This window comes from Camelus dromedarius, chromosome 23 (genome assembly GCF_036321535.1).
Source record: "Camelus dromedarius isolate mCamDro1 chromosome 23, mCamDro1.pat, whole genome shotgun sequence".
In the NCBI taxonomy this organism is placed as follows: domain Eukaryota; kingdom Metazoa; phylum Chordata; class Mammalia; order Artiodactyla; family Camelidae; genus Camelus; species Camelus dromedarius.
In genome coordinates, this window is record NC_087458.1 from 28,860,967 (window position 1) to 28,886,116 (window position 25,150).

The following is a 25,150-nucleotide window of genomic DNA, read 5'->3' on the forward strand; positions in this document are numbered from 1 at the left end:
ATTTTTTTCTCTAAAATGCAGTACAGAGTGGACTCATCTTTGTTATAGTCTTCAAAGAATTAGTAGGCTTAATTGCCACAGTCCATAGAAATTTTAAAATTAGCAAGTGGTGCTTATCTCTCCGCAGTGCTCAGTGTTAACAAAATATTCTGCTCCATAAACACGTTTCATGTCATAGTAGTCCATGATTCTTTCATTGTGTTTCCAAGTACAGACACCAAGAGACGAAGTGTTGCCAAATTCCTGTAATGATCAGCATTTTCCTCGGTTTGTGGCCAGGAAGTGTGTAGCCAATCTCTATTGTCTTCTGCCTTCATCTTGAATCTGTCCCCAGGGCAGGAATGTCAAAAACACCGCTTAGCTACACAGCCTGCACAATTTAAAAAAGGAAAACCACATTCAAGCTACTAATAAAGAAGAGAAGTGAGCTGTGAATAAAAGAACTGCCTTGTAAAAGACTTTAGAGAGAAACTTGCAACTCTGCTGCATTCAGAAAAGGAGTGGTTCTTGGTTGTCAAATCTAAATTCTAATATAAGACTTAGGGGCAAGATTTAAATAACTCCTTAATATTTTAATAACAGTCAAGTGAATGAGAATTCAGGTAATGTCCATTTCTTTTCTACCTTTAAAGGGGAGCTTAATTAATTTTTTTCAGTTATTAGACACTTCTTTTTTAAGAAGCTGCTTTCATTCCTTTAAGATTGTTTTGACAATTTTCTAAATGTGCGTTCCTTTGAAAAAAGTATACCTGTATCCTTTGATGCACAGATACTTGGCAAAATTGTCACAGAGTTTTCTCTGTGACACAATAATTCTTCCAAATGATTTACATCAGCAGCTCATCAGAACTATTTAGAACAAACGATGTTTGATCACCATAGACATAGGATAAATGGTTTAGACAGGTGGGTGAACAGCAAATAGTGAAAAACTGATCATCCATTTAATGTAACAATATGGAACTGCTCCTGTGCAAAGGTGGTTAAAAATGCCAGGTATAGATACAGAGGTCGAATCTAAGTAGGCTCTAAAGCCGTATCTACTTTGAGAGCAGGAAGTTCGTCATGTGTCATGTTACTTTCTTGAAATTACTTCCTCATTATTTTAATACTCTACTTATTGATTGATCAAGAATATGAAAAGATCAGTCTGTTTAGCCATGTTTCACTGATTGGGCTCTAACTGGGTCAGCTGTGCAGGACGGATACAGTTACACTAAACTCTTGGGACAGCTTATGCTTCATTGTTCTCCACGATACTTTGAACATAGTAATCTAGACAGCTGCCCTATTTCCACTGTTATTCCCCCAGAAATAAGAAATCCACTGAAGTCCTTCATGAGTTCACTGTGTTGGTTTAAGGTCTCACTCTGTCTCTCCTAGGACCTGGCCCAGGGGTGTGTGCACAGGCAGGCCACCAGGTGCTGCTAGTATCCTGTCCATTGCTCAGTGTTCTGCAAATAAGTCTTTCCCTTCTTGGGCAAGTCATCCCACATTGAGGTCTGTCTTCTCAAACTGGAGCCATCCAGCTTTCACCCCTAGGAGTAGCTCGGTTGCTGTCTTTGGACTATTTTTTATCTCGGGCAGGAGGAATTTGAAAAGGTTTGAGAGTTACCATCAAATGACCTTGGGGGTGTTATCCCAAGAGCCGGTCCGTACCCCAACTCCGCGTCTCCTCTGTGTCTGCGTTTCTGCCCTGGCCCGCATGCGGGGTCCCCACAGAGCTGGGTTCCAGGAAGTTTTCACTCCCCCTTTTACTTTCACCTCCAAATGACTAGAGTTTTACTTCTCAACTTGATTTGGACAACTGGATCCCTGCCGCTTTCTGAGAAAGTGTTCTGCCTTCAAATTGCTGATAATCATCTGAATCTTCTGGTGTTAAAATACAGGTTCTATGCATATATTCAAAGTTAGTTCAGACGGAAGTGCAGTAAGGCTTCAGTTTGGTGACCAGATCAATACAGAGGTTTTCATGGGCTAATCTGGCTGCCTGGGAGGGTGGCATACCTTCTCTGTGACCACCCCTTACCCCGTTCCCTCCACCAACCTGTTGGACAGGGTAAAACAGATGAATAGCATGTTCTTCAGTATAGGTGATTGCTCTTTGCCCAGGGTTCTGGAAGTAGCCTCTTTCCTACGACAACATTAAAACTTTGGGTCTTATTTGAGTGAATCATGTTCTGTTAAAATTAAAACTTTAGTGTGTTGCTTATAATGAGATTATTTTCTAAAATAGTAACACTTTGAGATTCTCTTAGTAAATAGTACACTTTTTGTTTTTGAAACATCAACAGGCAATTGAAATAAAGAAAACATCAAAACTTAGTTATCCATGTTATTGTATGATATTTGTTATAAAAATATCTAGAATTTTAAATTATGTGCCAATACACTACTAAACCCTTTTATAAGCAGTATTTCTTTTCAGCCATATAACCTTATTAGGTAGGTACAATTATTCACTTCATTTTTCAGATAACAAATAGAGCAGAGAGAGGTTGCTGGGTTTGCCGGATGTCTCACAGTTGATAAATAGTGGGGCAGGAATTCAAATGTAGGTTTGATATCAGAGTTCAGTTTCTTAATGCAATGTATACCCCTTACTCTACTTTATTAATCAAATTTGTTTGGAAGAATTAGAATAGGTAACAGTCCTTTATTTAAATATATTTAAATACATGTCTGTGGAAAAATTATGAAAAATGAGCTTTATTGAATTATTTGCTTTAAGTGTATATTTACTCTTTCTGTGTTGGGTCAGGCTCTTACCATCTTGTCTGACACGTTTTCATTGAAACTTCTTGGTATGAAAAGTCTATGGAGTTCCTGAAGCAAAAATCTGTCTTTAAGGAAAGGTCAGCATTGTGTTGGCAAAGCTACTTTTTCTCACGGAGTACTGAATTCCCCACAAGTCTGAGTGTTGGTTACATGAATGGCGGTGCTTCTGTAGACTGACTGTCCGCCTTTTGCTTGTGGTCCGCGCTGTCTCCCGTTCGGGGGAAATGCATGGATCCGTTTTGTTTAATGTGGCCTCTGAAGAGCAAGTTTGATAAGGAAAGCACTGAACAAATGACTGGATGCAGTGTATTCTGGACCTATAAGAGGTCTCCTCTGTTGTAACTGGGTTTCATTTAAAAATTGCAAAGAGAGGGTTTCTCCCCTAATTCTGACAACAACAATCATTCTTATTTAATAGTTAAGAGGGAAAATAATTTAGGTTCTCATAACTCAAAAATAGTGGCAACTTTGGAAGGTACTTCACAGCTCTGTAACATCTCCGTCGGCTGTGAAGAGGACAGGAACACGTCCTCCTACAACGAATACTGTTTTATTGGGTGACACTGAATTGCCTAGGATCATTGGTTTGAGAAAAGGACTCAGATGTGGATTCTACCCTCAAGAATTTTTATTTTTTTAGTAAAAGAGACAAAACATACAAAAAATATGAGGCAGAAAAATGCTAGGTTCCATGATAGACAACACAGTCTGGTGTCAAAGAGGAGACATACCTTCCACCTGGAATGACTTTGCCAAATATACCAGGGTTAGTGGACACGTTTTCAATAAATATTCAATAAATAAATATGCATCCTAATTATGAGTAACCTTAACAAGGAAAAAAATATTGTACACAGCATGCACTGTTGTAATAGGTTTTATAGACTATGATGATGTATTCAATTGCTTTTCAGTGTTTCTGTCTGATTTGGTGAAACCCAGGCCTGATTTCTTAAGTTCGTATAAGCAATGTAACTTGAATGTCCACAGTAGATCTCAGGTAAGAACTGGGCTCTATGTTTGGACTTACCGTTAACTAATCAGGATAATGTTGTCAGTGATCTTTGTGTCTCAGTTATTTTATTGCTGAATGTGGAATACAGTTACTCCTCAATATCTCAGGGAGAAAACTGCAACGCGTTCTAGGTAAAAGCTAAGATGAATTGCTCACAGGGGATGAAAGTCCGCCAAGGGAGACTGTTTAGGAGATGGGTAGGAGGGAAATAAGAGAGGTAAAGTGATTAAAATAAAGCAGAAGGGGGCAAAATAAAAGCTGTTCTCAGAAGAATTAAAGAGGAAAGTGAAAACTTAAGAGTTTCTCGGAGTGGAGGACAGATCCATCTTTCAGTGGACAATCAGGATATGACCAGTAGGAGAACTGCAGTTCCCACAGGGGTATTATCCAGGAAGGGTGACCCCGGAGAAACCACTTTCAGTGATTCACATACCAAATGTAAAAAAACAAACCAAACCAAACCAAAAAACTGAAAAACATAGCTTTTGTCAAAATGACATGAATATTTACTTTCAAATTGATACCTGGAAAAAAATTTTAAAGCACGAATTACTTAAAGGACTGTTCTTAAGCAAGCAAAGAAGGAAAGAAAAAAAATAGTGTGTATATTTATAAATTAAATCATTTCTTGACATCCTTTAATTGTTACAAAGATATTCAAATTTTTAGTTACCTAAATTGAAAAAATGATTGGATTTTGAATGTACAAGCCCTTAATACCACATAGAAAGTAAGACTATTCCATTAAAAAAAAGTCCAAGGAAGAAGATAGTTAATTTGTGTATTTTATTCTAAGTATTATATTATAATATATTGTATTGTAAGGTGTTTTAAAAATAAGTAATACATATTTTAGAAAGAAACTGGTCATAATATAACAAAATGACTGTCAGAGAATACTTACAGTAGGTACAAATCCATTTCAGAAGAAGCAAACAAGAAACTTGGCTGATATTGGCAAAAGCCTGATAAGGGGAGAGAATATTTGGGTGCTAGTTGTTGCCACCTAGCTGTGTAATTGTGAGCTGGTTCCTTTATCCCTTAGAGTCATCTCTAAGGGAGAAGGGCAAGGGGATCATTAACTTCAAATGTCTGATTAGAAAGCTTGATTCTGAAAGAATGTCCTCCAAATGGAGGGAAGACAGACTGTGAATACAGCAGAAGTACTGCTGAAGTTTGCTGTGACCTTTTAAAAACAGCTTTGCTAGGATATAATCCACATATGTAATTCATGGATTTGAATTGTATAATTTGATGTTTTTTAGTATAGTCACACACTTACGTAACCATCCCCACAACCAATTTTAGAGCACTCCCCATTTTCCAGCAACCCTGCCTTTCAGCGCCATCCCTGGGGGACCACTCATTACCTATTACTATGGTTTTGCTTATTTTGAGTATTTCATATAAATGGAATCTTATAGTATATGGTCTTTTGTGACAGGCTTTTTTCACCTAGCAAAATGTCGTCGGCGTTCACCATGTCGTGGCATGTATCAATACTTTACTCCGTTTTGTACAGACATGCCACGTTTCTTTATGAACTCATCAGCTGACTGCTGTTTATGCAGTTCCTACTTTTGGGCTATTAAGAGTAATGCTGCTATGAACATTCCTGTCCATTTTTTGTGTGTGTGTGAAAATTTCTGTTTTTATTTTCATAACTACATTTTTATATTAGAAAATTTTAAAATATTTGACTAATTTAAGGTGAATATACATGTTGGAAAGTATCACAAAGACAATAAAGGTTATAAACAGTATACATTTAAGTTTAAGAGCATCCTGTTCACTGCATTGTCCTTAAGAAAAGTAGTTTCTCTGGAATAAAATTTATAAAGACATGAAATAGTTATAAATGTAGGTGTTTTCTGAGCTACTCAAGTGACAGGCTGGATGTTCGTCTTTTTGATTCCATACTGCAAGGTGATGTTGAAGCTGAATTCTATCATGGAGGAGGTAGCCAGTATAGTTAAAAATATTTTGCCGATAAAGTCAAGCTTCTGCTTCTGATTTCACAGTATTCGAATCTGTCAGCCTTGATAATCTGTATTGTAGAGGTCAGATTGTTGTCCATCCGGCATTGTGTCTTTTAGGGAAATCTGGTCTCCACAACAGCAGGTGAACTTTCAACCTGTGATAATCCCTTTGGAGCAAATTAACTGGGAGTAGAAACCAGTGGGTGTGCATTTTCTTGGTGCTGAGTGATTAGTGAAAATATACATGGTAGTGAATATAAATAAAAATTATTAAGAAAAATAAACAGTTGTCCTCTGTTTAGATGTGGTAAACATATTTGTTAGAAAAGGTTAAAAAAATTATATAACTGAGGAAATGAATTGGTTAATAAATTTCTGACTTGTGAAGTCAGCTAAATAACTAACTGAATGCTCTAATTCCAATATATGTTAACACAAAAATTCAATTTGAATTTAAAGCTAAATGCTATGATGCTTGGAGAATCTCTGAAATAAGTTTTTTTTTTTTTTTTAACTTGTTTAGGTTAGTTTAGGGGAAAAAATATTGGTCTTACTCTTCCATGCTTCCTGCAGATCTAGGCTTTGGTCCCAAATAATAATAATCACAAAATTTATAAGCATGCTGAGAAGAGATTCCTGGATAAGTCCTAATAAACCAGTAAGCACATGTGTAACACTATGATTAGAATATAAAGCGAAATTCTGAAAGGTTGTTTGTTGAAGTCAAATTTGAAAGGTGTAAATGTACTTTCTATGGGACTGGATTTAAAGCACGTGAACTTACCCTTATAGTTCTAAGCATAAGATTGTCATTTGTCTTCCCTTGTCAACCGTCTCAAACACAGAAACCATTTAGATTTGATTAAGCTTCTTGGCAATTTATTTTATTTAATTTTTGAGGAGGAGGGAGGGAACTCGTTTGAAGTAAGAGAGTAAGGAGTGCATGAAATGATAGAATTTGATGGTGAGGGGTGAGGGGTCAGCTGGGGTAGGGGTGCACTCCGGGGCATCCCGCGGTGAGGGGGGACAGGCTGAGGGGGAAGGGGTCGCTGGGAGTGGAACTGACCCAGCTGAGGGGTGGGGGATAATTCCGGGGTGAAGGGTGAGAGGTCTATCTCTGGATGGTAGGGGGACCTGGGCTGAGGCATGAGGGGTCAGCATGGTTTGCGGGGGCTGTAGTTTAGGACCTAGTGGGGCGCAGACCTGGGGCGGGGATTTCGGTGTGAGAAGGAGCCTTGTCTTGGGGGTCCGATGGATCGGGGACCGGCCTTGGCAGGGGGTGGGGAGGCAGTCACTGGCTGGGGGTCGGCGAGCAGGGGGCGTGAGGCTGAGGGGGTGAGGCCTGGCCCAGGGCCAGTGGTGATTCTAGTTGGGTGCCTGCACCTGGTCGGTGTCGGGTTGGGGACCCGCCGGCCCAGGCCTCGAGGTGGGCCCCGCCGCCTCGCCGCCCCGCCGCCCCGCCGCCCCGCCGCCCCCGGCCCGGCTCGCAGCGTCCCCGCTGCAGGAGCCCCAGCCAACCGTCCGCGCGGCGGGCGGGAGGGGGAGGGGCGCGCACCGCCGCGCACGAGCGCGGACGCGGGAGCGCGCCCAGAGAGTGTGGACTATGGGCGGAGCCGGGTGCCCCTGGACCAGCTGCCGGAGGAGGAAGGCGGCCTGGGGTCTGGGCCTCCCGCCGCTGGCCTTCACCTCCGCTGCCGTCGCGGGGCAGGTAAGAGGGCGCTGGTGGGGCGCGCAGGTCGGGGAGCCGGCGGGTGAGGCCTGGGCTGCGCAGCTGGGGAGGCGCACAGGGAGGGGTTAGGACCCTGAGGCGGGTCCCTGGCCGCTGCCCAGGTTGCGGTGCCCCCCCACCCCCCATTAGTATTCACTGAACCCCGCGGCTTTCTCAGCTGCCGCTCATACGCGGGCTTGGGAAAGTGGGAGCAGCCCCGGGAGACGGGAGGGCGCTGGCCGGCCCCGCAGCGCGTGAGACTGGCCCTCAGGCCGTGGCCTTCCCGCGCGGGCGGACCCGCGCGGGGAGCGGCGGCCGCCCCGGCCCCTGTGGGGCACGGGCGACCTGGGGCAGAAGCAGAGGCGGGGCCGGGCCTCTGGGGGCTTGCTAGCTTGCCCCCGAGGTCAAAAGCTTTTGACCAGTGTGTTTTTCTTCTTTTGAGGCCTCTCCGTCCTGTTTTCCACAGTGGCTGCACCAAACGACCTTCCCGCCGACAGTGTAGGAGGGTTCACTTTTCTCCACAGCCTCTGTAGCGTTGCTCCTTTGTGGACTTTGGAATGCTGGCCATTCTGACTGGGGTGAGATGACACCTCATTGTAGTTTTGACTTGTATTTCTTTGGCAATTAGCAACATTGAGCCTTTTGCCATGTGTCTGTTATTGGTCACTTGTATGTCTTCATTGGAGAATTGCTTCTTGAGGTCTTCTGCCCGTTTTTGGCTTGGGTTTTTTGGTTATTCAGTTGTATGAGCTGTTTCTGTATTTTGGAAATTGACCCCTTGTCAAATATTTTCTCCCATTTCGGAGGTTGTTGTTTTGTTTTGTTTTTGGTTTCCTTTGCTGTAGAGAAGCTGATGAATTCAGTTTGGTCCCGTTTGTGTGTGTGTTTGTGCTTTTTTTTCCTGTTGCTTGGGTAGACTGCCCTAGGAGAGCATGGCTGAGGTGTATGTCAGATACTGTTTGGCCTATGTTTTCGTCTAAGAGGTGTGTTGTGTCTTAAGTCTTGAAGCCATTTTGAATTTATTTCTATGTATGCTGTGAGGGAGTGTTCTAACTTCATTGATTTACATGCAGCTGTCCAGTTTTCCCAACACCGTTTGCTGAAGAGACTGTCTTTACTCCACTGTATGTTCTTGCCTCCTTTGTCGAAGATTAATTGACCAAAAGTTTGTGGGTTTACATCTGGGCTCTCTATTCTGTTCCATTTATCCGTATGTCTAATATGTATGTCTAAATGTATTTTTAATGTGGTTCCATTTATTTATTTTTGCTTTTGTTGCCCTTGCCCTAGGAGACAGGTATAAAAGAATATTGCTAGGTAGGATTGATTTTAAAGAGTGTAGTACCTGTATTTTATTCTGTGGGGGGCGGTTATGATTTCAGGCTTATATTTAAGTCTTCAATCCATTTAGAGTTTATTTTTGTGTATGGTGTGAAAAAGTAGTCCAGTTTTATTTTTTTGGATGTAACTGTCCAGTTTTCCCAGTGCCGTTTATTGAAGAGCGTCTCTTTTCCCCATTGTGTATTCTTACCTCCTCTGTCACAGATTAATTGATCATATGTGCTTGCGTTTATCTCTGGGCTCTCTATTCTGTTCCATTAATCTATGCCAGTACAATACTGTTTTGATTATTGCAGCTTTGTAGTATAGTTTGAAGTCTTGGAGCATGATACCTCCATCTTTGTTCTTTTTTCTCTAGATTGGTTTGGATAGTATGGTTTATTTGGGATCTTTTGTTTCCACACAAATTTTAGGATTATTTGTTACAGTTCTGGTAAGGATTACATTGACTCTCAGGATTTCTTTGGGTATTATGGTCATTTTAACAATACTAATTCTTCTAATTCATGAACTTGGAATATCTGTCCATTTATTTGTGTAGTCTTCAATTTCTGTTCTCAATATCTTATAATTTTCAGAGTACAGATCTCTCACCTGCTTGATTAAATTTATCCCGGGTTATTTTATTCTTCTTAATTCAATTGTAAATGGGATTTAAAAAAATTTCTCTTTCTGTAAGTTCATTTTTAGTATATGGAATACAACATATTTCTGTATTTTAATTCTGTATCCTGCCCCTTTACTGAATTCCTTCATTATTTCTAACAGGTTTTTTTTGGTGGATTCCTTAGAGTTTCCTTTTATAGTATCATGTCAGCTGCAGATAGAGAGAGTTTTACTTCTTCCTTTCTAATTTAGATTCATTTGATTTCTTTTTCTTGTCTGATTGTTGTGGCTAGGACTTCTAGTACTATGTTGAATAAAATGGTGAGAATGGGCATCCTTGTCTTGTTCATGATCTTAGAGGAAAATCTTTCGGCTTTTCACAACTGAGTACTATGTTAGTTGTGGGTTTGTCATAAATAGCCTTTATTATCTAGAGATACATTCTCACTATACCCACTTTGTTGAGAATTCTTGTTGTGAATGGATGTTGAATTTTTTCAAATGATCTTTCTGTTTCTATTGAGATGATTGTTTTATATCTTTCATTTTGTTAATGTATCATACTGATTGATTTGTGAATATCGAACCATATTTGCATTCCTGGAGAAAATTCCACTTTATCATGGTATACAGTCCTTTTAGTGTATTGTTGAATTCGGTTTGCTAATGTTGTTTTGAAGATTTTTTCATCTATGTTTATTAAGGATATTAGCCTATAATTTTTTTACAGTGTCTTTGGTTTGGTATCAGTATAATGCTGACCTAATAGAACACGTTTGGAGATGTTCCCCCTTCTTCAATGTTTTGGACTAGTTAGAGGATAGGGATTAACTCCTCTTTAAATGTTTGGGAGAAATCACCTGTGAAGCCGTCTTGTCCTGGGCTTTTGTTTATTGGGTTTTTTAATTTAATGATTCTTTAGTAGTAATTGATTTATTTAATTTTCTATTTCCTCCTGACCCAGTCTTGAAAGATTGTATGCTTCTTTACTGTATATTTGCCTTTACCAGTGAGATTTTTGATTTCATAAATTTCATGTTTCTACTTGTGCTCTTTTCTTTTCACTTAAAGAAGCCCCTTTATCATTTCTTAAGACTGATTTATTGGTGATAAACTCAGTTTTTGCTTGTCTGGGAAACTCTTTCTCTCTCCTTCAGTTCTGAATGATAACCTTGACAGGTAAAGTATCCTTGGGTGTAGTGGTTTTTTTTTTTTTTTTCTTTCAACGTTTTAAATATATCTTCTGTTCTGCAAAGTTTCCACTGAAAAATCAGCTGATAGACTTAGTTTTTCCCTTGAATATGACTTTTTCTCTTGTTGACTTTAAAATTCTCTCTTTAATTGTTGCCATTTTAATTATATGTGTCTTGGTGTAGGTATCTTTGGAATCATCTTGTTTGGGACTCTCTGTGGTCCTTAGACTTGGATATCTGTTTCCTTCCCCAGGCCAAGGGAGTTTTTAGCCATTGTTTCATCAAACATTTCACTAATGTTTCATCATGGTTCTCTGCTCCTTTCTCTCTTCTCCTTCTGGGATCCCTATAATGGGGATGTTAGTATACTTGATGTTGTCTCAGAGGTCCCTTAAACTAGCTTTATTTTTTAAATTCTTTTTTCATTTTGCTGTTCTGATAGGGTGATTTCCAATATTTTGTCTTCTAGGTCATTTATGCATTCTTCTGTATCACCTAATCTGCTGTTGATTCCCTCTAATGTAGTTTTCATTTCAGTTATTGTATTCTTCAACTCTAATTGGTTCTTTTTTATACTCTCTAATTCTTTGTTGAAGTTCTCATTGTATTCTTATACTCTTTACCTAAGTTCAGTGAGCAATTTTAAGACCATTGCTTTGAACTCTTTATCAAGTAAATTATTTATCTCCATTTCATTAGGGATTTTTTTCCTGGGTTTTTATCTTGTTTTTTTGTTTGGAACATACTCTTTGGTCTTCTCATTTTGTTTGACTTTCTTTTTTTGTCTTTAAATTAGAGGTGATAGCTTGATGGTGTGTCCTTGTGTGGATACATCCCTGTGCAGACTGTGTGCCCAGTGGCTTTGACGGGAGGCTGGGAGCTGAAGTGAGTGCAGACTGGGGTTTTTTCTGGGGTGCATCAAGCCTTTCTCCTTAATGAGGGTGCATAGAGTTGGAACATGGTACAGGTCAGGGCTTCTGGTTCACACTAGAATCTGCTGCTTTGGTAGTGGGTGCTAGAGCTGGAGCTGAATGCAGGCAGGGAGTGAGGGGCACACTGGAGTGGCCTTGGCAGGCAGCTAGAGTAGCAGGCAGTTTTCAACCTTCTGCCTCTGCAGTGGATCTCAGAGCAAGTCAGTTTGTGCAGAAGCCTTTTAAGAGTGGAGTCCAGGTTTCCCATAGTCTTCTGATTTTCCAGGTTATAAGCCCCACTGACTTTCTTTTTTTTTTTAATTCTTTTTTTTTTTTTTTTGGTTCGGGGAGGTAATTAGGGTTATTTATTTATTCATTTTTAGAGGAGGTACCAAGGATTGAACGTGCATGCTAAGCATGTGCTCTACCGCTTGAGCTGTACCACCCACGCCCTCCACTGACTTTCAAACTAGTTAAGGGAAGCTTATCTTCCCAGTGCCAATGGCCAGTGTTGGGTGCCCAGTGTGGGGGTGCCCAGTGTGGGGCTCAGATGTCTTCTTTCTTAAGGAGGACCTCTGAGTTTGTGATACCCCTCCCTCTTTTGGACCACCTGACTAGATTGCTCCTCTTCCCTTCTTTCCCATCTTGGTGTTTTTTTCCTTTACATCCTTAATTGTAGAAGAGCTGTTCACCTAGTCTTCAGGTCATTCTCAGAGAGTCTGTTCATATGTGGTTGCGGTGGTGGTGGTGGTGGTGGTGGTGCTCTGCAGGTGGAAGTGAGCTTAGGGTCTTCTTACCCCACCATGTTGATCCTGGCTCTCTCACAAAAGTCTTCTTGGGACACAATTTCAGATGATCTGACTTTGTCACACTTCTGACTCTTGCTTTTCAAATATGTCCCTTGTTTAGGAAAACCCTAATGATTGAATTTTTATTTAAAGATTTTTTTGCCTTGTTGGGAAAGCACAAACACAAGACCACTGGAGCTAGTTAATTGCTTCACTATACAGGTTTATCATCTGCTCCACTTACAATCTGAAATACATGCCATCTTTAGACTATATGAGCTCTTAATAAATGTTTTTGGAATAAATGAATCAATGATCAACTCTCAATGGAATAATTATTCCCTGAGCTTATTAATGCTACTACATTTAAAGATAATAACTAGATAATAACTAGATGGGGGACGGTTTGGCAAGAATTACTTCCAGTCTTGCTCTAGCTCATTTACGGATTAAGTCTTACTCTAATACAGAATTGACAACTTTTTAAGTGAAATGCATCTCCACTTTGTGAAGTGGGACTGTAGGGAGGAGGGTGAGAGTTGTCAGTTATTCTCCAGCTGAGATAATGTGTCTTTCATCTCAAATGCCAATTCCAATCTGTCTGCCTGGATCATGTGTAGAAAATCAGTCTTAGGCAGAGTACATCAGATGCTGACTGAGTAAATCTAGGATGAAGCCTACAAATGATTCTGATGCTCAGCCAGAGGTAAGAATCATGGCAGTAAGCGCATGTCCACAATTAGGAGATAGGAGTATTCAAATCAGTTAGTGATGTCTGCCTAGAGGGTCAGAAGGCAAAACACAGGTGTATGCCCCCTGTATTTTCTGACCTTGGTTTATAGCCTTCTCATTTTCCTATAAGACACACAATTTAAGCCTTTATTGTTAATCTACTAGAAGAGATTATAGGGGAGAGAAGGAAATCACACAAAAGTATGCTAACAAGGAAGAAAGCCCACAAAAACAAAGGTCCCGTGTTCTTTGTATTTCTTAAGAATTTATGCTGCTTCTTAAAGTAAAGTCATTGAACCACCAAAAATTATCTCATACACCTATGGTTTCCTCTTTCTAAATTAAAGAATCTATCAACGTTGGTTAGACCTAATCATTGGGAATAAAATAACTTACAGCATCAAATTTATAGCATCAAAATCAGCATGGCCCCAAATCAAACAATTGTATCTTGAAAAACTTCTATATCAATAAGCTTTCATAGGCATAAAGATACAATTATCTTTAATTTCCTAGAGTCCTGTTTCTATCACCTAACGTTCAGAAAGACTAAAACAAGTCTGCAAGGATGTTGGTGGCATCTAGGTTAAGCCCCTGGAATTAGCGATAAAGAAACCAAGGGCCAATTTGGTTGACTTTGGATGACTTTTCTACTGCTGAACTTTCCAAATTTTCCCCTCAGTGATTCGCACTTTACCTACTCCTTATGCTCACAGAGCCCTCGAATCCAAGGTCTCTGTCTGTACCCCTCAGCTCTCTCTTGTACTCATTTCTTTCACCATCTACTTTATATTTCATGGGTCTCCACTTCAACCAGTCTCTTGCCAATGGCATCAGCTTCCGTTTAGCACTGAACCATCCCTTGACCTCTCTTAAAAACCCCAAGCCAAGGCCTTTTTAACTGTCCGTAGTCCCTTGCCTAGGCTGCCATGTCTGGCCAGAGGAAATAATACAATACAATATAAATTCATTTACTTCTCACTCCACTGCCCTCCAGTTTTTGTCTCCTGCTCCACTAAAGTCATTTCCAGGGAGGATTGTCAGTAGCCTTCTTGCCGCTAAACAGAGGGCTGCTTTTTAGGCTTCGTTTGGATTAACCTCCTGGCCACATTTGCCCTGAGGAATCACATTTTTCTTATTGAAATATTTTTTTCCTTGGCTTCTGTATTTTTCCCACACTTCTCTGATGTCTTCTCAATCTCTCCCTCATGGGATTTTCTCTCCCTTTTTGGTCCCTAAATTGGTGTCTTTCGGTGTTCTATCCTGAGACCTCCTTTCCTCACTTTCTGTGCTCATCCATGCCTATGGATTGGGTACCATCTCCATCAATGGTTCTCAGCTGGAGCAGTTTTGTCCCCCACGGGACATGTGCCAGTATCTAGAAGCATAGTAAGTTGTAGTAACTTGGGCGAGGTGCTACTAGCATCTAGTGGGTAGAGGCAGGTGATGTTCCTGAATGCCCTCCTGTGCACAGGATGGCCCGCACATCAAATAGTTATCTGGTCCCAAAGGCAATAGTGCCAAGGCTGAGAAGCCCTCGTCTATATGATAATGAATCACAAATCTGAGTCTTCAGTGGAGGCTTCTGAGAGCCAGAGCCACATACCTAACTGTTCCACTTCAAACTCAAAAATCCAACCCAGTTGTGTCATCTACCCCTGAAAACCTTGCCTCCTCCCAGGGTCATTTCTTTAGGTAAACGGTGTCGCCATCTACCCACTTATTCACAGCAGAACTCTCAATGCCTTCATTGATTCATTCATTCCCTCACCGTCGAGATCCTATCTTTAATACGATTCTGAAATATAACTCTTAAATATCTCTTGAATCCATCTACCACTCTCCTTTGTTGGGTTTCTTCTTCTCCAGTCTTCTTGCCATTCATGGTCCCACCCATTCCTGTAACAACAAGTCTACATAAACATTCTGCATTTTAATTGTACTAAATACAGTACAATGGGAATGTGCCATGCTTCTACTGGCCACCAAGCCCCCACATATTCTGTTCTCTTTGCAACAGTTTGAATTTGCCTTTCCCCACTGACACACAATCACACACATATACATACTTTACATGATGAATTCATTCAAAATCTCAGTGTGGTTGTGATTTCTTCCAAGAAGCTTTCTATAACATTTAGAATCTGGGCACCCCTCTAATGTCCTCCCTGGCACCGTGTTTTTCCCTAACACCATTTGAGCAGCTTGTCTGCTAGACGAGAATTTCTGGTTTATGTTTATATTACTGATGCCTGTCACATTGCCTGCACCCAGCAAGCACTGGGTAAACGTCTAGCATGTGGATGAGTAAATGAAGGATCCATTGTTCATCTAGTTAACACCAAATGTAGGTCCCTTATGAATGATCTTTCTCAAACAAGTTTTAATAAGAATCTGGCCACCTTGAAAATGTTTTTGTTAAAAGCAATTTAAGACAAAGAGAATCAGAAATTGTATCACACTTTATGCATTTGGTTATTCATACATATATAGTATGCAAAGGTTTTGTGAAGGATGGAGTTTACATATAAGTTAAACAAAATCTGTGTCTGTGTTTTCAATCCTTTAGTGACAACTCATTCCTAAATTGGCATGGAATGTATGCATGCTGTCTGAATGCTGAAAACTGTTGGATAATAAAAAGAAAAGTTAACTATACACTTTCATCTGATCTTTTAGTTCACGTAAGCACACAAACTGTTTACCAGGACCTGAATTTGATCATTATTTCTTAAATGTTCAACACTGCTTACACTTAGCCTTCCAAGTAGGATCATTCTAAAGCCACCCCAGCAAGTTTTCCCTGCAACCCTGCTTAAGGGTGATATTCACACATGGGTGCCAAGTCTAAGTAACTTCTACAGATTAAAAAAAAAAAAACAAAACAAAAACAGAGACAGAGACAGTGAAAATTAAAAGTTAATGTAAATCTCTCTCCTGCAGCCATACTTTTTGGATCTTAGATATTGCAACATCCTTGCCACATAAAAGAAGAGATTACTGATGAGTTTCTGCCTCCTGCAGTATTATGTTACACTACGTAAAACAAATCAAGCGGGGAGGGCGTAGCTCAAGTGGTACAGCACATACTTAGCACGCACAAGGTGCTGGGTTCAACCCCTAGTACCTCTTCTAAAGAATAAATAAATCAGCAAGCCTGATTACCTCCTCCCACCCCAAGATAATAAAGTAAAAACAAATCTACCTCCAGGAGTGGGCAGAAGGGATGCAGGAAGTGCTGCTTCACAAGATGTGGACACCTCTGCAGATTTTACCTTAATTTCTCTTATCTTAGAGTTTTGTGAGTTTAGACATTTGCCATTGTTTGAATCTTTGTCAGATGGAAAGCCTTTCTTCATGGTATAACATTCAGGTGAGATGCCCTTCTCTCTGGAACATGAAAGTAAAATTTTGTTTGTTTGTTTATTTCCTTTCAAAATCTTTACACAGTGACTGCAGAAAATCAAATGACTTCCTCTTAGTCTTCATACATTTTCAAATCTCAAGACCACTTGGTGGACCTTCTCTTAATCTGGCCTGCTGCCAAATTATAACATTTTGTATACAATTATAAGTGAATATATATATTTTTAAAAAGCTGTGGAATTCAGTTGGTAGGAACCATCATAGCCCTTTCCTTCTTTGGAAAATGGCCCAAAATATTATATCCCTGCAGCCCTCCAGTGCAAGAAAGAGCTTCCATGAAGAAGAGCAGAGCAGTCTTAATATTAATGGATCCCTTCTGTGGCCTTCTTCTGGGTTTTCTGTGAGCCATTTCAGAATTGAAAGAAGAGTAATTATTCATTCAAAAAATTTCACCAATCTGTGCTGTAGGTCAGGCTCTATACAAAGCTTTGGGTACAAGTATGAATAAAAAATTCAAAGTCTAGGAGGGAAAGGGGATGCATAAAAGTAATTATAATATAAAAAACACTATATTAAGAGTCAACAGTTATTGAGAGCTTGTCACTTACCAAACACTATTCTAAATCCATGATATGGATAAACCCATTTAATCTCTACAGTGGCCTTCGGAGGGAGGTTCTATTGTTACTTCCCTGCCCCAAATCACCCCCCTCCTGCTACATTAGTATGATGGCCTTTTGAGGTACTAACTTTGCTAGGCTATAGTCCCCTGTTATCCAGCCAAACACTGCTCTACTGTTGCCGTGATGATCCTTTGTAGATATGATGAAAGCCCATTATCGGTTGACTTTAAGTAAGAAAGATTGTCCCCAGTAACCTGGGTGGGCCTGATTCAATCAGGTGAAAGATGTTAAGATCAGAGTTGAGGCTCCCCTGATGAAGAAGAAATTACAGCTTTCGACCCTAGAGTTCCAGCCCGTTTTTCCTGACAGCCTTGCCTTACAGATTTTAGACTCAGCCCTCACAATCACATAAACCAATTCCTGGTAAAAAATCTCTCATTATGTATCTCCTTCCAGCTCTGCTTCCCTGGTTGAACCCTGACTGATACAAGTGCATAAACAAACCAGGGAGGTTAAGTCCAGGGCATAGGGCTAATGCATGGGGGAGGAGTATTTAAGCTCAGAGTTTGTGTGTGAAGCCCCTGCACTGAACGACTACATTCATGTAGCTGATAGAAACTCTGGTTCAAAAGAGATTCAAAGGAAGCAATTCTTAATTCTGATTGAAAGGATTAGTGGTGGAGTAGGAAGGCTTCTCCTAGGAAGATTTAAGATGGAGAAAATGCTTGGACTGGACTTTGAAGGATAGTGTGAACTCTGTGAGTGACTAATACATGAAGGACACGTCAGACAAGGAAGCTACAGAAGTCCTGGTGTCATTCAACAGGGCGTGAAAATACACATACGTACGCATGTGCATAAACAGGGACATTTCATGTTGCCCCTGGAAATGTTCCTCTCCAGTTTCTCATCTGTGAGAAGCTGGATTAGGTGATCTCTTGAGGGTGGCTGTAAAGAATAAGTAGACAAGATGTGTGAAGTATCTCGCAAGCTGCCTGGAACAGGTGGGTATTCTGCAAGCGTCACTTCCCTGTCTCCACACCAACTCTGCTCTCTCCACCAAGGTCTTCTCCACCAAGGTCCTCTCCAAGTGTTGTGTGCTCTGATTCTGATAATAAATTAAAACTCCCAAGAGACAGTCCCTTATATTTAACCCGTATCTCCATGGAATTGAACAGAATATACCTACCAAGTGCCAAGAACAATGACGAAAACAGGCATGGGCTCTAACCTCAGATGGCTTGCAGTCTGGTCTGAATGGCATACTTTTAAGTGGGCTATGATGGCTAATAAGAAGAGGAAAATACATCGAGTTAAGAGAGCAAGCAGCAAGAAGTTTGAGCAAACTCAGACTAAGGTTGTCAGGGAAGACTTCCTGGAGGAAGGGGCATTTCAGCTGGAACCTGAAAATGAATAGTGATCAGCTACATCATTGGTACTTTAGTTAGCAGATAAAATGCATGTGAGGTCTGGACATGAAAGCAGGTTTAAAAGGCCACTGTCCTTGTTTATTGTTGAAGGAGTGAGTAGCATTAAGAGTTTCTCGAGTGTCCGCTATTCACATTTCTCCTCCTCAAAGACAGTCTGTAGGCTGATGAGTTAGTGAGGTCTGCCTTTTAGCTGGCAGTGCTCAAAGGGTGAGAAGGACCCATATATGGAATTTCCATTCTGTACAGACTGTAAGTCAAAATAAACATGCCTGAACTCAAGTTCACTGCATTTCACATTTGCCTTTGCTTCTCCTGAAGCTGGGAATATTTACCACTTGGTGTTTCATCCAGACTCCAGCGTCTGCCTAGCTGGCTAGCTTCCAGCGGTAATTTAATGTCATGTGGCGTGACAGCAGTAATGCAGCCTCTGTAGTAAAATGGAAGGTAGTAATTAGAGTGTGGGGGGAAGAGCACAGAGTTTCCTGAGATGTGACAGAAACTTTTCTAACCACATTGGATCCATCCGAATCCCGATTCTTTCCCCCTTTACACGCCTTCTATTTTTTGTTGTTATGCAAAAAAAATTTTATAAAGAAACTCACATGACTGCTATGTCCTATGAAGCAGAGCTGGACTAGAGATTTATGTGAAATCCATCTCTCGTGGCATCTTGAGACAAGATCATGAGTAAACAGTCCTGAGTGGACTAAATATACCAGCCTTTCAGAGAAAAGGGCAGGGGAAGGTCATAATCAGGTACCTGAGGTTTATCTAAATAGGACCCCAGGCCTTAGGAAGAGCTATAGCAAATTAGATTAGATTAGAAAATTATTTAATTTTTTAAATTTAATAATTAAAGATTTAAAAATTCTTAAAATGATTTAATAAAAATTCAATAGATAAAATATTTGTATATTAAATAGATAATATGTTATTTAGTAAAATAAATATTAAATAAGCAAATATTAAAATAATCTTAAATTATTTATTAAAATAAATATGAAATAAAAATTATTTGATAAAATTTAATAGAAAAATCTAGTAAATTCGATTAGAAAAAGGATCCTAAGGGCTTCAGCGACTCGGCAAGCTGAGTGTCAGCTGAGTAGGCCTGCGCCTGCGCCGTGTGCACGGGGTGACGGCATTCCCCGGGGGAGCTGCCCAAGCAGTCTTAGACACAGGACTCAGGGAGTGGAAGGAGGACAGGGGGCACTTCTTAGAAGTCCAAGTAGCACGTAAAATTGCATAGAGCTCGGTGACCACATAAAATGAGCTTCAGTTATTTGTCTGAAGGAGTCATCACTCTGGTGAAGTCCAGTCCCCTGCCGGGCTGTGATTGCGCTGTGTGGGCCCAGGAACAATAAAGGTGTCAGCATTGCGGAGATGGGAATTTAGCAGGAAGTCCCAGGAAAGCACGGTTTGAAGCCACAGAGTAGCAGGGCTGGCGGGTAGAGGGGACAGGGCCTGGCAGAGCTATGCAGAGGAGCAGCAGCTTCAGAAGTCTGAAGATGCAGCAGCAGAGACCAGCAAGGAGGACCCCAGAGTTGAAGACCCCAGGATGAGAACATTTGGCTGCAGGGAAGGGACCCAGAACCTGCGCTCATGGACCTGAGGGTGCATATCTATGTTTTGGGGTTGGGGGCGTAGAGAACATTTATGCGCCACTAGTTTGACTCGAGTGGTCAGATCCCATCCTGGAGCAGACGTGAGAGCCTGAGCATCCAGGCCCTGGGACAGGCACAAAGGGAAGAGCGTTTGCTCTGCTTCTGGAGAGGGGTCACACTCTGTCCCTCAAACCTGAATAACTGTAGGATAAAACCCCAGCAAGTGACAGGAGGGGCTTTTCCCAGTTACGGGGCATCCCTGCTCCCATCACACCTGACCAGGGGAGAAAGGCCTCAAAACGAAGAGGGGGGAGGCTGCTTCTAAGGGAAGAGGGGGAGAGGGAGTGAGAGAGGGGCAGAAGGAAAGAGGGAGAGAGAGAGACTCCATTTAGATAACCAGAAACACTTGAAACAGACAGACTTCTCTGAATTTTTCCTTTCTTTTCTTAGTTTTGGGAGGTGGGGAAGCACAAACGCAGTCCCCCCCCCACCACAAATTATGGAGTCAAGTTTCGCACATTTGGGGAAGTTGCAAGAGTGCAATGGATAAGCCTCACCCTGGGAAAACCACCTTCGTGATCATGGTGTCTCCTCTGCCAGGCAAGTATCTCTGAATTTCTGCATCTCAGTAGCTGTCCTTTTTTTGCTTTAATCAGGTCTTTTTTTTTTTTTTTTCTTGCAAAGGACAGAGAGAGAGAGATTCCTGTGACAGTCAGGTTGCAGGATGTAGGGGAGTTAAACTAAGAGAAAAATAAAAGCAGCAGATTTAGAGCTGGGTCTCGCAGAGTAGGAGAGGCACCTGCCATTGGAACTCGGGCCTTCTAGAGAAGCGGAACAGCATTGAGAAGTCGCCCCGCCCCAGCAACCTGGCTCTCTGCTTGTCTTTTTTCCCAGTGGTCAGTCATGGCTGCTCTGTGCCCTTCTGTGCTAGCATGTAGCCACCTGCTGGTTCGTCCACACGAACTGATTTCATCACCTGGGGCTGCTGTTTTTCATGGCTTCTGTTACATCATGGCTGCTTACGATCTCTTTGTTTATCTCTTGTTCCCCCAGCTGTCTTCTAGAGTCTGCTGTTGAAGCTTCCCAAGGTGCTGATCTGAACAAGCAATGGGAAAGTTTAGAGCCATCAGCAAGGACTCCTGCCCGTCCAGCTGTGCCCACCAGGGCAGCTGGGTTGCTCCACTTATGGGATGAACTGTTTACAGTTCTTTCTTGGTCAGTAGGGGACCATGGGCAGAAGGTCATGGCCAACCCGTTACAAAGATAGTATGGTATCTGGGAATACAGATACTATAGGAAACAAGTAGATAGATTGAAGATGCTCTTAAAGTACTATTAAATTAAGATATGTCACCATATTCTTAGAAAGAAAACTGCATTTTCTACAACACACACACACACACACACACACGCATGGACACAAACACACACTTGCTAATAGAAGCTGATATTCCAAGGCATCTTCATGTGGCTGGAACTTCTGTGCACATCACACGGGAGGGGGGGGCTTTCTGGTTCCTCTAAAGATGAAGGAGAGAGAGCAAGAAAGGAGGGGGGAACCGAAGAGGTGAATATTAATATTATTAATAAAATTATTTTTTTAACTGACATATAGTCAATTGCAATGTGTCAGTTTCTGGTGTACAGCACAGTGTCTCAGTCATACATACACATACATATATTTGTTTTCATATTTTCTTTTCCATTAAATCTAAGATCTCAGCTTTTTGGCTAGAAGACTAAAAGAGGGAGCCTCAGGAAACTGGAAAACACCAGAGAGAAAGTGGAGAGAGAGGACCTTAGGAAAGTGACCCCATAAGGTTGCTGATAAACTTCTGGGGTCACTCTAGCACTTATGGTGTATGGATCTGATATTAAACAGCATACCAAATAGTATGAGAACTTCCCGAAGCAACAGACCAGCACACAGGCCCCAGGCTATCCAATGAGTGGCACACATATAAGACAAATTTAAATTAAAAGCTTTAAAAACAGAGCTGACATTAAGCCCACAATCCACAGAAGAAACAACCATGTTCTATAGGATTTAATAAAGCACAGAGTCTCATAACATAATATTCAAAATGTGCATGATACAATCCAAAATTACTGATCATAAAAATAATCAAGAAAATCTCAACTCATGTTAAAGACAATTGACACCAACACTGAAAGGATATAGATATTGACAATATTTGAAAAATTTTAAATCAACTATTATAAAAGTTCTTTAAAAAGTCATGAAATGAATGGAAAGACAGACTGTCAGAAGGACTACATGCAAGAAACTCACTTCACGTACAGTGACACACCTAGGTTAAAAGTTACAGAATGGGTAGAGGTGTACTATGCATACATTAACCAAAAGAAAACTGAGTGGCTATATTATGATCAGACAAGTTATACTTCAGAGCAAAGAAAATTACCAGGAATAAAAAGAGACATTACATATTGATAAAAGGGTCAATTTATCAAGAAAACATAAAAATTCTAAAATATTATGTATCTAAAAACAGCTTTAAGAAAAGCAAAAATCTAAAAACTGAAAAAGAGAAATGGAAAACTTAACTGCTGGAAACTTCAAAACTCTTCCTTCAGTAAGTGTCCTGACAGTGGCAGAGGTCACGTATTAATGATTCAACCTGCAATACAGAGTATATCCGTGAGATGCGCATGAACTAATCCAACAGGTTCCCGCGGATTTAGAGCTGACTGTGCGCTTTCATCTGTCAGGGGGGAGGAGATGAGTGGGCACTTTCATTGCTCCTTAGAAATTGTTGGTGGCATACTTTAATCTCAGGATGATAAATATTTTGTATGTACTCCAGTGTTTTTCCTTTTGGGCTGGCGAAAGGCATCATTAATCCATCATATCTCTTTCCAGTGCTCATTCCAAGAAACCACTGTTATTACAAGGAAATTATCATAGAAGAAGAACCCCATTTGCCAAATCTGCTAACTTTGGGAAGAACCAAATCTGAGGAAGAGTCATGCTACGGATCAAGGACAAAAAAACAAAGAATACCACTAAGCAACTACTAAAATATTCTAAAAGACTTGGAGTACAAATGTTAGCAAAGATGTGGAGCAACTGGAACTCTGATTCATTAATGGCAGAGTATAAACTTGTCCTACCACTTTGAAAAACTGGCAATAAAGCTAAGCACACACTTACACTTTGTCCCAGCAATTCCACTCCTGGGTAAGTATACAACATAAATGACCACATGTGCCTACAAAAAAAAAAAAAAAAAAAAAAAAAAAAAGACTTGTACATGAATACTCAGAACAACTTTATTCACGAGAGTCAAATACACAATTACAGAAGAGTGGACAAGTAAGTTGTGGTGGTTCATATAGTGGAATACTACACAGCCAACAAAATTATAACATGCTGCTGATACATGCAACAACTTAGATGAAATAGCAAAAAAAAGTACATATTATGGGATTTCATTTATATGAAGTTCAGAAAACTTTCTGATTTTAATTTTCTAAATCTTGATCTGGGTGGTGGTTCCATGGATGTATACATATGTAAAAAGTCACCAAGCTATACACTGAAGATTAGTGCACTTCATGTTAGCTATTCTTCAATAGAAAATAAAATGATACATAAAATAGAGAATGAGTAGAATGTGTTCAAGGGGTGGAGATTACTATAGTAACAAGCTCTTTCCCCTCTTGGTTCCTTTTACTGACCCTTGCTGCTCATTCTTGCAGCATCTGTGTAGCTGTGTGTTAAGGGACTGGGTTCTTGGCAAAAAAAAAAAAAAAAAAAAAGTTTCCCTGTCCTTAAAAGTTCTAATAGAATTAGTTTGGGGCCAGAAGGAGGAGCATGGAGCAGGCGTAGGGATCAATTTCTTGAGGCACAACGTAGTGCACGCTAGGTAACAAGGAAAGGAGACCACTGAGGTATTCAAGGCCCTGTTTGCTTGCTTTTTTTTTTTTTTTTTTGGTATATGTATTTTTTTATTGAAGTGTAGTCAGTTTACAATGTTGTGTCAATTTTTGGTGTACAGCATAGTGCATGCTTTCATTTTTATTAAGAGAGATCCTGGAGGCTCTGGAGGAGTCTCTCAAGCTTGTCTCAGAGACCTGGTGGGGTAGCTCTAAGCCACAGCAAGCAGCAGCTGGTAAGGGTTGGGAGATTTGGGGTTCCAGTAATCTCTCTCTCTCATTGTCTCTTTTTATCAAAAACACAAGCAATAGAATTATTCTGAAGGTTTTGCTTTGCTTTTTTTGTGGGGAGCAGTGGAGCTGCAAGGAACCAGGCTAGCTCCAGTAAGAAAGGAAGATTACTGAATGGATGAAAAGGAATCTCATGGAATCTAAACAGAAAATATAGCAGGACACCACAGGAGATGAGGTAGAGATTGGAACGCTGATCTGAAACTGAAACAGAGTCGCCTTCTCTATTCCTTTCTCTCTCTGTGTCACCTCTCTGTGTGTGCTTGTGATTTTCCCCGTGCAGAGCTGCCTTCTCTGCACACAGGACTGTGTTCACTCAGCATGGCCTCATGTATGTGGGTGGTAAAGTGGCAACTTCAACCCCTGAGCATGACTCTCCCCATCTAAGCAGGGTACTCTCTGCCACTTCAGGTCCAATTACTTATGTACTAGGGAACTCTTCTAAGCCTTCAAGATCTGGGCATCGGGCTAATTCTTGATGGTTTCTGTATGGAGATGCTAGATTGAACACAGAATAACATTTCACAAGTTCACATACAAGTGCTATTAAAGCAAATATGTGTATATTTCAAAACATAGAAACATTTTATACATACAGACAAAAATGTAACTGCACACAAATGTTATAGAAGCTTTATTCATAATTGCCCCAAAGTAGAAGGAATGAAAATGTCTTTCAACAGGTGAATGGAAAACTGTGGTGCATCCTTACAATGAAATACTATACAGTGGCAAAAAGGGTGTTTGATTTGTCTTATCAAGCTATATGAAAATATAGCTGAATCTTAAATGCAAATTACTAAGCCAAAGAAGCCAACCTGAGAAGGCTATATACTGTAGGACTCCATTGATATGATATTCTAGAAAACTACAGACATAGTAAAC

General features: G+C 40.6%; 2 long non-coding RNA genes and 1 pseudogene across 5 annotated transcripts in view; 1 reads left to right on the forward strand and 2 right to left on the reverse strand.

Moving 5' to 3' along the window:
* Positions 1-7,351: 7,351 nt before the first annotated feature.
* Positions 7,352-24,697, forward strand: LOC116148058 (uncharacterized). Its single transcript, XR_004131488.2, has 5 exons — positions 7,352-7,480; positions 20,525-20,674; positions 21,128-21,289; positions 22,959-23,276; positions 24,330-24,697. It is a non-coding gene; the product is annotated as an uncharacterized LOC116148058 (long non-coding RNA).
* Positions 7,624-25,150, reverse strand: part of LOC105092996 (uncharacterized) — a 68,094-nt gene continuing 50,567 nt past the window's right edge. The window contains exons 5-11 of one of the 4 annotated variants that reach the window (XR_010377580.1): positions 23,250-23,307; positions 21,506-22,716; positions 21,051-21,170; positions 18,803-18,897; positions 18,230-18,326; positions 16,257-16,441; positions 7,624-14,950 (exon numbers count right to left, since the gene is read on the reverse strand). This is a non-coding gene — a long non-coding RNA (uncharacterized LOC105092996). Of the gene's footprint in view, positions 14,951-16,256; positions 16,442-18,229; positions 18,327-18,802; positions 18,898-19,072; positions 19,191-20,940; positions 22,717-23,249; positions 23,308-25,150 lie in introns of all 4 variants that reach the window. The other 3 variants (XR_004131473.2, XR_010377579.1, XR_010377578.1) reach the window with 3 other exon arrangements.
* Positions 20,533-20,682, reverse strand: LOC116148231 (U1 spliceosomal RNA; annotated as a pseudogene).